The 18,575-nt window shown below is 42.1% G+C and overlaps 1 long non-coding RNA gene across 1 annotated transcript; it reads left to right on the top strand.

Annotated features, from left to right (window-relative positions):
* Positions 1-4,656: 4,656 nt before the first annotated feature.
* On the top strand, positions 4,657-14,019 carry LOC310863262. Its single transcript, XR_014569652.1, has 3 exons — positions 4,657-4,722; positions 5,964-6,093; positions 13,953-14,019. It is a non-coding gene; the product is annotated as an uncharacterized lncRNA (long non-coding RNA).
* The last annotated feature ends 4,556 nt before the right edge of the window (positions 14,020-18,575 follow it).

The following is an 18,575-nucleotide window of genomic DNA, read 5'->3' as shown; positions in this document are numbered from 1 at the left end:
GAATGGGAGTGAATGGGAGGTACTGTTACTATGGGACTGATACGATGAGAGTGAATGGGACTGAATGGTGTGTACTGTTACTATGTGACTGAATGGGAGTGAATAAAAGTGAATGGGAGTGAATGGGACTGAATGAGAGGTACCGTTACTATGGGACTGTGTTTAACAAAAAACTGGAGAGACCGGGAGACCTCTGTTACTGAACAAACACTATAGCAATGATTTTGTCACAATATAGAGCTATTTAACACTGTTACTGAACACACACTATAGCAATGATTACTGTCACACTATAGAGCTATTTAACACTGTTACTGAACACACACTATAGCAATGATTACTGTCACACTATAGAGCTATTTAACACTGTTACTTAACACACACTATAGCAATGATTACTGTCACACTATAGAGCTATTTAACACTGTTACTGAACACACACTATAGCAATGATTACTGTCACACTATAGAGCTATTTAACACTGTTACTGAACACACACTATAGCAATGATTACTGTCACACTATAGAGCTATTTAGCCCCTTTCGGGACCCTACGTAAAACTTTTCTGATATTTTGTTGAGTTTTACGTTGGGTCCCTGCTCGCTACTGTACTTTCGTATGGAAATTCCTATATGCGGATATGGAGATTCTCTCTAAAATAGGACCCGCGGCATGTGACGCCATTATTTTCCTTGAGTTATTCTGAATTCGGTAACTTTAAGTAGCTATACATCCAGCTGCGAATATCTCCTGTGGCGCGGAAGCCGTTAAGTATTTTTAATCTTTGTTTGACCGATTTGGTCGCTTTATTTCTTCTTGTTTGTTTACCGTTTATTGTACCGCCTCCCGGTGTGCGGTTGGCTTGTGAGGCTACGTCCCTGCCTCTGATCTGCTGTGTCATAGCTATAGCGCCACTAGCTAGCCAGATAGGCGGTACAATGAGGTGTCAATAAACAAGGAAGGAAAAGAAGAATCCAAGCTTCCAAATCGGGCAAACATATATTAAAAATACTTAACGGCTTCCGCGCCACAGGAGATATTCGCAAAGGTATGTATGTGTACTTATACTTTACATATTCAGAAAGCCTCATACTGAAGAATATCGTCAAAGAGCGCGGGGAGGCGTTTTAACATGTAAACATGAGCCAGTAAATGTTTTAATCAGGTGGCATGGACGACGTGGAACAGGACCCAATGCACTGGGTCGAACAAATGTCAGAAACTTCAGTAGCATTTGGGTTCTGCTTGGAGGGCTAAGAGCTATTTAACACTAGTGTTACTGAACACACACTCTATAGCAATGATTACTGTCACAATACAGAGCAATTTAATTTAGGTAACCAAATTGACCCCAATAGTAGATCTTTACACTCTCAATAGTTCAATTGTTGTTAAGCATCTGCTTAATTTCCAAAAAACTACACAATTAGAGAATGTAGAAGATTGCTACTTTTGATCCTTGGATTTTATAATGCTGATTGTAGCATAGCGATAGTGGTTAGTGACTGAGCTTTGTTAACATGAGTGCCCGGGATCGTTTCCCACCAATTTCAAAGAATGTTTGTTGCTTCGTGCCAATTTTCACAGAATGTTTGTCCTTTTACCTACCAGACAATACTCTTCTCACCTCTAGTCGATTATTTATTCAGCGTTTGAGCCACGGACCAACATTTGAGGCCATCTAGTCTCTCAGACCCATTTGAGCCACTGACCACCATTGTGAGAGTCTATTAATGTGAAATGGTGGTCCGTGGCTCAAACATGTTATCACTTTTGAAGTTACTTGTTGTGTTTAGATATGTAAATACTACTCTTTAAAGCCGTGTTTCGGTAGTCGAGTGGGTACTGTCGACGGTTAGTAAACATTGAGGCCGGGCATAGTTGTTTATAAACCTTCGACACTAACCATTCGGCTACTGAAACACTGTTTTACAGTTTCGTACAAACATCATATATAAACATCATAACAAGTAACTTCAAGTGATAGACGTTTGAACACACAAACAACAACAGCGTTAAGTATTAAATAACATTAATCACTTACTTGCTCCGAAGACGGACCCGGAAGATGGTGACGTGGCACGTTCCAAACAAACACTGACCAAGCCGACCTCCACGCGTCTCTTCCGTATTTGAGGGCGGCGGCACTTCCTTCCGGTGTGAGGCCACGCCCGCGAGATTTAACCGGGAATTGATTGTAGTCATATTGTAGTCTTCTTACGTTACATCCGGGTCCCTTGGTCCCACCCGCTTCTCATAAAAATGTAAATGCAAAATAGCTACATATGAACGCGTGAATCTTTTACAATAACGTTATTTGTCAGAAAGGAAGCCATTGGGGGTTAAAATGGGTCTTAATGCTTCCAACTCATATAACTGTCACCAACAACACTTTTAATGATATTACATGAAGCAGACAGCCCTGTGATGAAACCTTTAGCATTACACTGTGGTTAATACGTTTTTATTCACAATGGAATGTTATTGTACTCTTAATATATCATGGTGTAGCACAGCACAGTAGATTCATATTTCAATCGATCTGGGATGTTAAAATTGTGCAAAACTCTGTTCAATGAATGGCCTCTTCTGCTACATTAAAAATGACTAAACATTAAACGTTACTTATACCTGTTATTGAGACTCCTATAGAGCATGTTGACATGGATAGCTTGGTTAGTAGTATCTCTGTTAGTTAATGCAGTTTGATTGATTAAATTAATAGCCTATTTTATTAGACAAAAATGTAGAACAGTAGTGTCATAGAGTGGAAAATGCCATTTGGTTTAATGTCACAGAATGCAGTGCCACGTAGAGCAGCATGATAAATGGTTAACTTTATAGTGTGTTCAAAAATGGCAGATCTGCAAGTTCAGTGTCTTGAATGAGATGTGCTGTGAGTTTGCATATCTGCTATTGTCCAGCATAGGACCGTTGCACAGTGAAGTATAAACAAGGCTTTAGGATTTATAAGTCGTTTTTAGAATATAATAGAATATTCACTCCAGTGAATAGCATTTATCCATTTAGATAACTTTTTGATGTTATTTAATTACTTATTTTTACACAGAAACATAATGTGTGTCTTTACAATAACTGTAATGTAATAATAATACTAATAATGTAATGTAATAATTATTAATTAAATAACCTTATTTTATTCTGAAGGCAACCGGATGTCTTAAATTAGCTAGCTCTCAGACAGATTGATTGATTGATTGAAATATTTATTAACAGTTTGTAGAATTTACAGTACATTTTAAGCACAAACTCAATACAAAGACTGTTAACTGTGAGTGGACGACCCAATTAAGCATTACACTTGTTTACAACAGGGTCCACATTGTTCAATTCATCAAAACATTTAGAGGTCAGGCTCCTACTTGGCCTCACCCCCCGAACCCACCTCACCCCTGCCCACTTTGACAGGCTGGGATGGCTTAGGGTCGACGACAGAGTACAGCATCTTGCAATGGGTCTGGTCCACAAGATTCGATACACCACCAAGATACCCATGTACCTGTCTAAATACTTCCTTAATGTAAACGAAGTCCACACCCACAACACCAGAGGGAGTGCAACAAACCATGTACAACCCAGATTCGGCACAAACAAGGGACTAAATTCTTTTCGCTCCTATGCCACCAAAATGTGGAACGCCCTACCAACAGTCATTAAGACATGTGAATCCCTTGACTCCTTCAAAACCGCTCTCAAAGGGCACCTACGGATGGCTGCAATTCGAAACTGGCCTCTGTAAAATCTGAATCCCCCCCACCCCCCCACCTCATTTTCCCTCACTATATATTGTATCTTTTCCCTTTTTTGCTTCCCATATGATGAATTCCTGTTCTGTTCTTTACCTACAGAGAAATGTCTATTTGTATGTCTCTAAATGTTTGTATGTCTTTAAATGTTTTGATGAATTGAACAATGTGGACCCTGTTGTAAACAAGTGTAATGCTTAATTGGGTCGTCCACTCACAGTTGACAGTCTTGTATTGAGTTTGTGCTTAAAATGTACTGTAAATTCTACAAACTGTTAATAAAGATTTCAATCAATCAATCAAAGACATACAAATAGACACTTCTATGTAGCTAAAGAACAGAACAGGAATTCATCATATAGGAAGCAAAAAGGGAAAAGATACATATACAGTGAGGGGAAATGGGGTGGGGGGGGGGGGGGAAGTTCTAAATTATTAATTAGCTCAAAAGACGGAGCCATGTTATTCTCCATAGAGAAATCACTTCCGCGAACCAGGGGAATCGTCGGGATGAGCGAGTTACGTCAGGACTTCGGTGCTCTCTATACCAAGCTATACCAACGCGTCGCGTCGCACCCGACTCCTTGATGCCAGTAGGCAGCGCTGTCATTGGGCTGTGTCTGTTCCACTTCCTGTCGATTTGATCCAATGAAATCTAATGAAACTGGGTCAGGAAGTGGAACACAAACACACACACACACACAGCAGAGGGAAAAGGCCAATATAGACAGACTATTTGTCTCCGAAACTAAAGTTTGGTTTTAGAATGTGATTGTATCAGACGTTGACTTCTTTTTCTTTACCCCGCCCGAAACCAGCGCTTTGGCACCATTTCTCACTTTAATTCCACGAGGAGTATTATTAATAATAATAATAATAACGAGGAACAACATGCCGTCGTGTTCTGCTCTGGGATGCAAAAGCCGCTCTGGAAGGGGCATCCAGCTGTTCCGGTAAGGTTTATGTCATTCTTTATTGCATCGATATATACATTTTTTTTTCATTTGGGACCCTGGTGTACTAAATTAATCCACACAACATAGCAGACACACATTGCACCCGACCCGTGGTTAGTGTGCCTATGATGAATTCCTGTTCTGTTCTTTAACTACATAGAAGTGTCTATTTGTATGTCTCTAAATGTTTAGATGAATTGAACAATGTGGACCCTGTTGTAAACAAGTGTAATGCTTAATTGGGTCGTCCACCAACACTTAACAGTCTTTGTATTGAGTTTGTGCTTAAAATGTACTGTACATTCTACAAACTGTTAAATATTTCAATCAATCAATCAATCAATCAATCAATCAATCCTATCATTGTGGCCTTTCATAAATACACATTTTCAATTGCGTGATTCTTTGTTATGGTGCGTTCACATTCACACGGTAGTTTGTGTGTATATATATATATCTGTTGCAATGATCATATAACGGTCGTGGACGTATCTGCAGTCGTCGTGCATTGACAGCTTTTTTACAGTCTATGATTGAGAGCTTGTATAGATGTACATTATGTACATAGCATGATGTGTTAAACCATAGACCGTATAGTAGGTCAAACTGTATAGATGTAGCATGATGTGTTCAAACCATAGACCGTATAGTAGGTCAAACTGTATAGATGTACATGATGTGTTAAACCATAGACCGTATAGTAGGTCAAACTGTATAGATGTACATGATGTGTTAAACCATAGACCGTATAGTAGGTCAAACTGTATAGATGTACATGATGTGTTCAAACCATAGACTGTACAGTAGGTCAAACTGTATAGATGTACATGATGTGTTAAACCATAGACCGTATAGTAGGTCAAACTGTATAGATGTACATGATGTGTTAAACCATAGACCGTACAGTAGGTCAAACTGTATAGATGTACATGATGTGTTAAACCATAGACCGTATAGTAGGTCAAACTGTATAGATGTAGCATGATGTGTTAAACCATAGACCGTACATTATATATGACAGTATATATGACATTACAGCAAAGGTTAGCCCCAGTCACTGATTGTGTGTGTGTGTGTGTGTGTGTGTGTGTGTGTGTGTGTGTGTGTGTGTGTGTGTGTGTGTGTGTGTGTGTGTGTGTCTGTGTCTGTGTCTGTGTCTGTCTCTGTCTCTGTCTCTGTCTCTGTCTCTGTCTCTGTCTCTTTTTCTCTCTCTCTCTCTCTCTCTCTCTCTCTCTCAGTTTTGGAACCGACAGAGACAGGAAGAAGTTATGGGTGTTAAAGATGAGGAGAGCGAATTGGGAGCCTACGAAGGATTCCCGTCTTTGCAGTGAGCATTTCGAGGACGATCAGTTCATCACAGACATTAAGGTACAATCTGATCACTGATCAGTTCATCACAGACATTAAGGTACAATCTGATCACTGATCAGTTCATCACAGACATTAAGGTACAATCTGATCACTGATCAGTTCATCACAGACATTAAGGTACAATCTGATCACTGATCAGTTCATCACAGACATTAAGGTACAATCTGATCACTGATCAGTTCATCACAGACATTAAGGTACAATCTGATCACTGATCAGTTCATCACAGACATTAAGGTACAATCTGATGATCAGTTCATCACAGACATTAAGGTACAATCTGAGGATGATCAGTTCATCACAGACATTAAGGTACAATCTGAGGATGATCAGTTCATCACAGACATTAAGGTACAATCTGAGGATGATCAGTTCATCACAGACATTAAGGTACAATCTGATCACTGATCAGTTCATCACAGACATTAAGGTACAATCTGATCACTGATCAGTTCATCACAGACATTAAGGTACAATCTGAGGATGATCAGTTCATCACAGACATTAAGGTACAATCTGAGGATGATCAGTTCATCACAGACATTAAGGTACAATCTGATCACTGATCAGTTCATCACAGACATTAAGGTACAATCTGATCACTGATCAGTTCATCACAGACATTAAGGTACAATCTGATCACTGATCAGTTCATCACAGACATTAAGGTACAATCTGATCACTGATCAGTTCATCACAGACATTAAGGTACAATCTGATCACTGATCAGTTCATCACAGACATTAAGGTACAATCTGATCACTGATCAGTTCATCACAGACATTAAGGTACAATCTGATCAGTGATCAGTTCATCACAGACATTAAGGTACAATCTCCCTGAATTGATGAATGGTAAAGTGTCTGTGTTAAGAATAATGCAGTTGTTTAATATTGATCTGGGCCAGTTATGTGGTCGAGTGATGTTTGAGATGCTATTTTCTTGATAATAACAGCATGTGGTTTGGATCATATTACAGCAGAGCATTAATGTATGCCAGGCTGTTTTAAGATGGTTATTGAGGATATGTTCACAGCATGGCAAAGAACATGACATTACATATAATGCCAAAATATATAACATCACTGTCGGATGTAGAGAGTACAGGAATTCAAATGTTTCAGTGTTCTATCTCACAGATGCTACTCTGGGTGTGTCTAGAGAATTAATATATCTTGGTCTTATCATCTCAGAGTATCTCGGGGTCGCAAAATATTATAATATGCGTTAACACTTAAGGGTTACTTGCCCACCTGCCCCTGGCAGGCAAAGTTGGTGGAGTTTGCTTTCAGGTTGCTGACCGTGCAAGTGTCAGCTTGTTTTGAGAGGGGATGCAACCGTCTATAAAGATCTGTTTATAGCCGGGGAGCCACAGGCCCAAAATGGGACAGGACCTGTGATTTCATGCCATACTTTTATTTGTGTTTTTTTCAATTAATTTGGTCATTAAGGTCCACAGAATGAGAGGCCTGCTCTGCCGGAAACATCACGAAAAAAGTTATGGCCATTTTTGTAAACCACACCGGCATAGACAACCAATATAAGGCAACATTTCCCAAATTTCATCATGCTTTAAGTAGCATGTGACAATTGTGACATGTCAAACTAGGGGGTTTTCACGATTCTGAATCCATTCCAAGCATTCGTTTTGCATGAAAAACACTCCTTGGCCTAAATTTGGCCATAGCCACAATGTGCCCAAATGTGCTGACCTCGTCACATTTGTGATGACGGCTATGGCCGTTTTTAGGCCAAGGAGTGTTTTTATACACTATATACAAAAATGGCCATAACCTTTTTTCGCAATGTTTCCGGCAGAGCTGGCCTCTCTCTCTCATTCTGTTTTTTATAGATAGATAGATAGATAGATAGATAGAATACTTTATTGGCAGTTAAAGAAAATTACAGAAAATGACATCATTTTAAAAAACGCCAAATGGACTTAGACACAAAAAAGCCTTCGCTTGTTTCCATTGTGGTCCACTTTGTGACATGAACCTATACACATACATACTGTACAGACAAAACAACCATGGAACATATAATACATAATCCTTATATATAAGGCTGGGAGCTATATACATAGGACAAGAGGTACGCTGAGAGAATAGTCCTGAGCATGGGAGATGGGCTATCCAGGGTCGGAAGCTAACTATGACCAGTTAGTGTGGAGATGGAGCCATGATTTCAGGTCTTTCCTAAATATTGCAATAGTTGCAATAGAATTTAGGGATTTCAGGGCTGGAGGGAGTGCATTCCACAGAGTAGTGGCTGCATAGAAAAAAGCATTTTTTCCCATGAGTGTCCTGAAGCTGGGGGGAACTAGGTCATAAGGACTTCCTCTGGTTGAGTACCTGTGAGCATCCCTCACTCTGGGCAGGTAGCCCAGCAGGTACTCTGGAACAGAGGCACCTAGGATCTTGAAGACCAGACACAATGAGAGCTGAGATACTCTCTCCTCCACCCTTAGCCATCCCAGGCTACTAAAGTGGGCAGAGGTAAGATGAGACCTGGGGTTCAAGTTTAGTAGTAACCTCACAAGCTTGTTTTGGGAGGTCTGCAGCTTTGTTTTCAAAAGCTTGGAGATACCTCTGTACCATGAAGTACACGCATAGTCAAAGTGACACTGGATGAGGGCACCGGCCAAGGTCCTCATAGCTCTGCTGTTGACATAAGGGGATATCCTGCCCAAGAAACGAGTTCTCTGGTTGACCTTTGAGATCACTTTCATTGCCATTTTTTCACCTGTGAGTTTGTTATCTAGTATAAAACCCAAGTAAGTGACCTCTTCACTATTTCTGACCACACTGTCACCCACTCTAACTGAGAAGCCTGGGGACTTGTTGAGGTTATGACTTGAACCAAAGAGAATAGACTCAGTTTTCCCAAGGTGCAGTGACAATTTGTTGTATCTCTGTCCGAGACCAGGAGAGCTGAGTCGTCTGCGGACAAGAACAGATTGCATTTACATGCCGAGTTCATGTCATTTACATAAATTAGAAACAGTAGAGGCCCTAGGATGCTCCCTTGGGGGACCCCACACTCTACTGGGAGGGAGGTAGACAGGGTACCATTTACATCGACCACCTGTTTCCTTCCCTCAAGGTAAGATCTCACCCATTTTAACGATGGGCCATCAAAACCGATTGCCTTCAGCTTGTTTAGCAGTATGGAGTGGTTCACAGTGTCAAACGCCTTTTGAAGGTCCAGCATGACCATGCCACAGTACTCGCCTGAGTCCACCTCACGTCTGATGTTATCCGTCAAGTATAACAGACATGTGTCAGTGGAGTGAGATCTTCTGAAGCCTGACTGGAATTTGAAAAGAAGCTTGTTTTGAAGCAGATATGAATTTATCTGTTCATACACTAGTCTCTCTATGACCTTTGAGATGGAACAAAGGATGGACACAGGGCGGTAGTTCCCAGGGTCCAACTTGCTGCCCTTTTTATAGAGAGGAACTACTCTTGCAAGTTTGAATTCCTGTGGAACATGGCCCTGTCTGATGGACAGGTTTGTAATGTGAGCCAATAGAAACCGCTGCATCTCTGAGGAACCTAGTGGGGATCATAGACTGTAAAAAATATGGACAAAGCGTTCCCCGGGTCTAACATGAACGTAAAATGAAGCCTGTAATAATATGCTAATTCCTGATGTAAGTCGCCATCTTTCTAGATCCGTTTGGTACCAGCTGGCCATTGGCTGGCTCCGTTTTGGACCAGCTGGTCATTGGCTGGCCCAGACAACGAGGCGGGACTTCCCCCCTTCTTCTCCGTTGGTTTTTATTTTGACTCGAGTGGGAGGAGAAGACTCTTGAGTGGGACGGGAATCCCGATCATAGACTGTAACGGTAGCCACGCCCCTCAGAACATACGCGACTTTATGGTCATTTTTTTAATTAATGGGACCATAATTTTCCAAAAAGAATATTATGACATTAGAAATGAGACTTTAAACTAGTGACTGGAAGAAGAAAGTATTCATGACCATGTTTATTAAGGTAATACAGTCTAGGTGAAGTTGGGCCAAAATACATGGGCCTCTATGGAGCTATGGGGCTTTTTGGGTCCAGTCCAGCGCCACAACAGGCCATTATATGAACTACCGATTTCAAATGAGGCTTCACGAAATATCTGGCTGACTGCCCCCCTGGTGGGGATACCATCATGGCCGGTAGCTTTGGTTGGCTGTAAGGCACTGAGTTTTGATAACACGTCCTCTGTTGTTACGGACAAGATTTTGAAGCTGTCCTCAACAGCACCGAGACCCTTTGTAAAAAGAGCTTATATGCTGCTCTCCATAAAGGCCTGAATGGGTTTAGTTTAGTTTATTTCATCATCCTTCAGTTTCAAACACAATATTCAAAGACAATGAATGCAAGCCGTTATGAAAACAGAACAAAAACCGAAAACATGAAGATGATCAAAAGGAGTAGGCAGAAGCTAAAAGCTTATAAATGCCTATCCTACTTACAACAGAACATGAATCGTAATACTCATTACATTAACGAGAATTCCACCCTACACCAAACCCCCCCCCCCCCCAGTGTCACCGTAGAGATAGCATTACATAACCGTTAGATTACACATAATTGTTGTTATTATCCCTATTCACGTTACCCTCATTGCCAATGATCATTATCATTTATGTTGTTGCTGAGTAATGTAATTTGGTTCACACATGTTTTTATGTTACCATAAATACAATAATATTAATTAATTATTAATAATGACAGCACTAATTACTTCAAAAACCTGTACAAAAAGTATCAGTTGATCATACAATAACGTCAACATCCACCATATACTGTACATAATTGTCTCCACCAGCCGAAGGCATGGGGAGAGTATGTTTTGCACTCCGTCCGTCCGTCCGTGTGTCCGTCCGTCCGTGACCAGCTAATCTCAGCCACCGTTAACCCGGTCGATGCCAAATTTTGCACACACACTCCCTGGATGCCAACCATGAACCTCTGCCCCAAACTTTCCAGAACGGCCTGTTATAGCGCCACCAGGAGGCCGCTTTGTGCAAAACAAGTTTTTTCACAGTACACCTACAGATTTTGTCCAAACATCACGCAAATTGGTAGACAGTCTCTCTAGAGCCATTCAACGAAACGGGTCTTTCAGATTTCTCAGACTCCATCCTGATTGGTTAAGATTGGCTTCCAAAGTTCACAGGAGTGCTCAGTTTCAAACAAAATGCTGCAAATCATGAACACATCGCGTGATTTCCGTGAAATTGTGCACGCACATTCCCACTAGGCCGAGGACGAAATGCCACATGAACAATTTCAACTCAGCCTCAAGGTGGCGCTATAACTGGCCCAAAAGTGTTTTTACCTCTAACTGCACGGATCTGTGGATAACCTGGTGGAGACCTGTGCCCAGAAGGGCACTTTTTCTAGTTTCCCTATAGTATGCTGTATTTGGCCAAAAGGATTCGCTTGAGCAATTTTTTAAAATTTTGAAAAGTCACTACTGTGATTGACTTCCTCTGGTCGGGCATTCCAGATCTTAACCCATTCTGAACGGGCACCCATTTTGGTGTTAGCATCATGTTATGCTTTAGCTATTGAAAAATAGCAGATCTACAAGCTCATATCGCGCCACCGAGTGGCGCGATACGAGCTTGTAGGTCTGCTATTTTTGGAAAAATCGAAGAACGACTTGACATTTTTAGAATCTGATCTCAGGTCAGAATGGGTTCGTCAGACCAGTGTGTGTCCGGCGGAAACCTCGTATGAATCTGATCTCAGGTCAGAATGGGTTAACCCCTCGGACAGAGATACACATACTCTTCCGAGTGGTCTTGGCACTGGGTTGTTCTCCTCTTAACTCATACCCCCCTTCCCTATCCTTGGAAGTATGACAAGATAGTTTTAGGAATTAGTCTATTTCTTACTTTATAAATAATAAGAGCTGTTTTATGTTCAACTAAAAATCAATAAACTTCAATGTATTTGACCTTAAAAACAGTTCATTGGTATGATCGTAATACCCTACCTTATGCACTAATCTTATGTATGATGACAAGTGGCTGGAGGTTTCCTTTGTAATTATTTCCCCAGACCTCCACACAATAGGAAAGATATGGTAATATTAGCGTATTGTATAATGTGAGTAGTGACTTATAGTTTAATAAATGCCTTGCTTTGCCTAGAACACCAACACTTCTTGCTATTTTGGACCGGATATACTTTATATGGGGTTTCCAAGTGAATTTGTGGTCAATTATTACTCCTAAAAAGGTGTTCTCATAAACTCTTTCCAATTTTACATTATTAATCTTTAATTCAACTAATGTGTTAGAATGTATTTTTTTTATTTCCAAAGATCATGAATTTTGTTTTTTTCAGATTGAGTGATAATTGATTAGTGTCAAACCACATGTTCAGTTTCTCTAGTTCTGCAGAGACAACCTCCAGTAGTTGTTGGAGGTTCTCCCCAGCACAAAAGATGTTGGTGTCGTCGGCAAAAACAACATACTGCAGAATGCTTGAAACTTTGCATATGTCATTAATATATACCAGGGGTCCTCAACTAGAAATGATGAAGGTCCACAAAAACCTTTTTGAATAAGACCGAGGTCCGGTCCCATGCGCGGCGTCCATCGGAGAGCGGGGCTCTATGCCCGTTTAGTATGGTCAAGCCAAGCTTATATAAATCAGATCGCCTTCCACCCAACTAATAATGGGGTGCAGAGTGCAGGCCCGGAGTGGAACTCCAAATCAGGCCGGGAGTTATACGCCCTGGCAGGCCACACTGTGCGCGCGCATAGCGCGCGCCAGAATTTTGGGGGCCCTTGGGGGACATTTTGGGGGCCTTTGCAGCAATTTCACATGAGAAATGTACCATCTGATGTTATTTATATTATTAACTTTCCGCCAGTTGAATACCCCTGATATATACTATAAATAGTTTAGGACCTAAAGTAGAGCCCTGCGGTACCCCACAGTGATGGGTGAGCTGTGGACCTTAAAATAGAGCCCTGCGGTACCCCACAGTGATGGGTGAGCTGTGGACCTTAAAATAGAGCCCTGCGGTACCCCACAGTGATGGGTGAGCTGTGGACCTTAAAATAGAGCCCTGCGGTACCCCACAGTGATGGGTGAGCTGTGGACCTTAATAGAGCCCTGCGGTACCCCACAGTGATGGGTTAAGCTGTGGACCTTAAATGGGTAAGCTGTGGACCTAAAATAGAGCCCTGCGGTACCCCACAGTGATGGGTTAAGCTGTGGACCTTAATGACCAAGTGAATAGAGAAAACACGAATAAAAAGTATGGCATGACATCACAGGTTAATCCTTAACCGTTATTAAACACCCCGGCTATTAACCCATTCTGACCTGAGATCAGATTCATACGAGGTTTCCGCCGGACACACACACTGGTCTGAGGAACCCATTCTGACCTGAGATCAGATTCATACGAGGTTTCCGCCGGACACACACTGGTCTGAGGAACCCATTCTGACCTGAGATCAGATTCTAAAAATGTCAGTCGTTCTTCGAATTATTCAAAAATAGCAGACCTACAAGCTCGTATCGCGCCACTCGGTAGTGTGGCGCGCTATGAGCTTGTAGATCTGCTATTTTTCAATAGCTAAAGCATGACATGATGCCGACACCAAAATGGGTGCCCGGTCAGAATGGGTTAAACACCTGAACACATCCGATCGCTGTCCTCTGCTCTGTGAAATGTAAAATAAGAGCACTGTTAAAGTTGTTGCTGCACTTTTTATGCTATACGTTTATGTTCCAGGAAGAAAAAAAATATAAGTGAGGGTCGGTAAATTAAATCACATGATATGCAACTACTCTTTTTTTTTTTTTTTTTCCCGTGTTTTCTATTCAGGGCCAGAGGAAGCTGAAGGCTGACGCTGTTCCTGCCATTTTCCAGTTGCCGGCACATTTGACGAAGACGAAGGCTGAAGAAGGCCTGAAGGTCATCAGGCCCACACGGAGCCCATCAGCTCATCAGGCCCACACGGAGAAGGCTGAAGAAGGCCTGAAGGTCATCAGGCCCACGCGGAGCCGTGAGGCGGTAAGTATGGCGGTGGAGAGCAGCGCGAGCAGGAACATCAGAACGCTGGTTTCCCTGCGGCGTTTGTGGCAGAGCCTGCCGGTCCAAAGCGAGCCTCGTCAAGCACCAACGTGGACGTGGACGTCCGCCTCTCTTCGTTCGCCGAGCAGAGCCACGGCGAGCCGCGGTGCCCGGCCTCAGTGTCACGAGGCCCCTCTGTGCTGCCACGGTGAAGCTGTTATCGACGACGACGACAACGGAGACGCTGGTATTATACCGTCTGTTGATCATTCCAACGCCGTGGTGATGCGACACGCGGAGAGCTGCATGGACGTGGACTGTGTGTACCACGAGGACGGCCTCATGATCGACGAGGATGGATGTTATGTTGAAGAGTGTCGAGACGATCCAAAAACGACTGCGGGTGATCACGGGTATTTCAGGGATAGTTCAGAGTTGCCACCTCCTCCACCCATCCCTGTGGTGACCGATCCCGATTCTGAAGAGTGTAGAGCCAATCCAAAAACAATTGTGTGTGATCATGGGTATTTCAAGGACAGCTCAGAGTTGGAGAACTCAAACGTTGGGGAACTCAAACGTCATAATGCTGCATTACAGGTCAAGCTTGATGTAGTTCGGTTGGAGAACTCAAACGTTGGGGAACTCAAACGTCATAATGCTGCATTACAGGTCAAGCTTGATGTAGTTCGGCAAAAGCTTAGGTTGAAGAATCAGCAGACAAGGAGATTGAAATCTAAAGTAGATTCATTGACCTCAATGACAAAGATTCTTCAGCAACAATTGATGAGAGTGAAAGACAATATTCCACCTGCACAGAAAAAAAAACCTGCACAGAAAAGAAAACGGAAAGTGCCTCCCCAGTGTCTCCCCAGTGCCTCCCCAGTGTCTCCCCAGTGCCTCCCCAGTGTCCCCCCAGTGCCTCCCCAGTGTCCCCCCAGTGCCTCCCCCCCAGTGTCTCCCCAGTGTCTCCCCAGTGTCTCCCCAGTGCCTCCCCAGTGTCCCCCCAGTGTCTCCCCAGTGTCCCCCCAGTGCCTCCCCAGTGTCCCCCCAGTGCCTCCCCAGTGCCCCCCCAGTGTGCCCCTGAGTGCCTCCCCAGTGCCTGCCCAGTGTCCCCCCAGTGCCTCCAATAGCAATACAAGAGCAATAATACAAATGAGTCTTAATTTAGTAATCTAATCTAATTAATTAATCTAATTCATTAATAACAATTAGAAGGTCCCCCCGCGCCCAGCACCATGCTTTTTCTTGCAGGAAACACTGAGTTAGCATAAACATATAGTCAAGAGCACAGACACGTCAGTGTGACTCAAACATAACTATATAAACAAACCCAATATACCCATAGGCATACAGTATGTAACGGTAACAAGACTACTCGCCCCGTTTCTGTTTTCCTCCCAGAATGTTCCCCAGTGAGGGGTTGGTGGGAGAGGCTGGACTTTGAGTTTCTCTAACTATAAACTTTCATGACAGCAGAACAGCCTAAGTACAAATATAATTTATGAAAAGCTACTACAGTGAAGTCTGTTCACAGAAGTCGTTGTAGGATATGTGGGGAGTATCTGACGAGGTACCATTTGAGGGGGCAAAACCTTACATATACTAAATAATACTACATTGTTTATAGGTTCAATATAAGTCAAATAATATAGCCTTTTCACAGGAGTATCTTTTTATATTTTTCCAAAAAGAATACAAACAGCCAATAGCATATTACAAAGTTATCCCCCTCACTGGGGAAAATTCCGGGAGGAAAAACGGGCAAGCACCGGGTCGAGTCTTCCGGTATTCTATGTAACTTCACTATGACAATACATATAGAGATTTAGTTACCCAGAGCCAGATATCTGACCACTATGCCCATGCCATGCTCATGACAATACATATAGAGATTTAGTTACCCAGAGCCAGATATCTGACCACTATGCCCATGCCATGCTCATGACAATACATATAGAGATTTAGTTACCCAGAGCCAGATATCTGACCACTATGCCCGTGCCATGCTCATGTGCGTATATGGGACCAACCGTCTTCAATCACAACTGCCAGGGCAGGAATTTCAGTGAGGCCACGAAGGTCATGGACGCGAACTCGCAAAGTGACATTTCGGGCTGAAACCCAGGCTAATATTTGCCCTCTCAGAGTTAAATAAACACTGGGGCGTTGAGTGGCCACTAATTGGGAATGGGAAAGGTTCTCGGTTTAATCCCCAGCTCCCCCTGTGTCCATGAGCACTGACTGGACCCCTGAATGCTCCCCCTGTGTCCATGAGCACTGACTGGACCCCCCTGTGTCCCCCTGTGTCCATGAGCACTGACTGGACCCCCCTGTGTCCCCCCTGACTCCCCCTGTGTCCATGAGCACTGACTGGACCCCTGAATGCTTGGTCATTGTCGCCCCTGCCCCTCAGTTTGACCTTGTGCCCCTCAAATAAATGTCATGCCCCAGTTGTCTGTACCACTTTCTCCTCTGTCTCTTTCTTGTCATGTAGATGCCAGTGTCTTTTGTTGAGATTCTGAATTCTTAACTCTTCTGAAACCCCATCTTTAAACCAATCCAGTGACTTTGAGCTGAGCAATGGACTAAAATCTAGTTTTTTGGAGATAAATTACAGCATTCATGAAAATGTCCTTCATTTATTCACACTTTATTTTTATGTGTAATTATTAGGCTACAGTTTTTTTTAAACTAGAATCCAGAGAAAATACATGGATGAAAATGACGACGAAAAGACAAATACACTGTCCTCTAAAAGGTCTCTTTGAATATTGCACCATTCTGTCATTAACAATAACAACATTATGATATTGTTGAGTGACTTTACAGCAAATGAATGATGGTGGGGGGGGTAATAAAAGAATAGCAGACACAAGTGTAAAAACATCTACAATTGTTTTATTGCCAAACCAAAACTGTCCCTGCTATTTATTTACACTTTACAAGCAGCATATGCATCACAAATATAAATGGTTTACATTTATATACATTATTTATATAAAGCCAACTCTCACCGTCCTACAATACGTCTTTACTCATAGTCCGGTCATTTCCATAGTTATCCCATTCTGACCTGAGATCAGATTCATACGAGGTTTCCGCCGGACACACACTGGTCCTGATGAACCCATTCTGACCTGAGATCAGATTCTAAAAATGTCAGTCGCTCTTCGATTTTTCAAAAATAGCAGACCTACAAGCTCATATCGCGCCACTCGGTGGCGCGATATGAGCTTGTAGATCTGCTATTTTTCAATAGCTAAAGCATAACATGATGCCGACACCAAAATGGGTGCCCGGTCAGAATGGATTATATAAACCTCTGAAGAACTTTAATAAAATATTGTTGATTCAGATACATAAAAAGGTATGTTTGATATTGTTTCTAGTATTAAAACTGCTCTACTAATATAGACATTTCAAAGTTTTAGGTAGTAAGTTGCAATTCTGGCACAATCCCAGACGGTGAATAATAACGCTTAATTTATAGCCTAGGCTTACTCTGTTATACAACGATATTGCACTCGTACAATTGGTCTATCTACAAGCTCAAGCTATTGTGAGCTTATAGATCGGCTATTTTGCGACAACATCATCACACAGTGGATCATAATAAGGCATTTTGCCTGAAAAGAACAGACCTACAAGCTCTCAACGCGTCGCAATGCAAAGTAGAGCCAGACCATTCTATCGCTTGGCCCATTCATCAGTCAGTATATTTACTTTTTTCCCTTTTGACCATATACAGTATTGGTCAACACATCTGTAATCTAGGACTAAGACTCTCCAAAATCAGGATACGCATCGAACCTATACATGTACCATAGCGCCATATAGCCCTATTTCACATGTCTTAAGTAGCAGGTCTTGTGTCTTATCTTAAAACCTGGATGTGTGGTCAATGCTGTTTGGCCACTCAAAACAGACCAACAGCACTGGCAACGCTCCAGGTCTTGAGTTAAGTCATAAGACCTGGTACTTAAGACATAGTCTAGCTCTAATGCGACGCGCTGAGAGCTCAGGCTTAACCATTCCTTAACCATTCCTTAACCCATTTTGGGGCGGGAACCCCTTTTGGCGTTTTAAACATTATGTTATAATCAGTGTTGTTTTCGTCTACTAAAACTAAGATGACATTTTTTCGTCGACTATCTATTTTCACTGACAAAAACAAATGGAAACTAAATGAAAACTAAGCTACGATGACTAAAACTAAGACTACATTTACTGACAATTTCGTTGACAAATAAAAACTAGATAAAAATGTTAGGAAGGGACTAGTGGACAAGAGATCCAGTATAAGTAATTTTACACTTGCTTGCATGCTGAAAATAGCCGATCTACAAGCTCACAATTGTGAGCTTGTAGATCGGCTATTTGTAAAAACACTCATTACGACGGCTTCAAGACCCACCAAAATACATTTTAGTCGAC

This window comes from Protomyctophum parallelum (genome assembly GCF_964188405.1).
Source record: "Protomyctophum parallelum genome assembly, chromosome: 8".
In the NCBI taxonomy this organism is placed as follows: Eukaryota; Metazoa; Chordata; class Actinopteri; order Myctophiformes; family Myctophidae; genus Protomyctophum; species Protomyctophum parallelum.
This window is presented reverse-complemented; position numbering and strand designations above follow the sequence as displayed.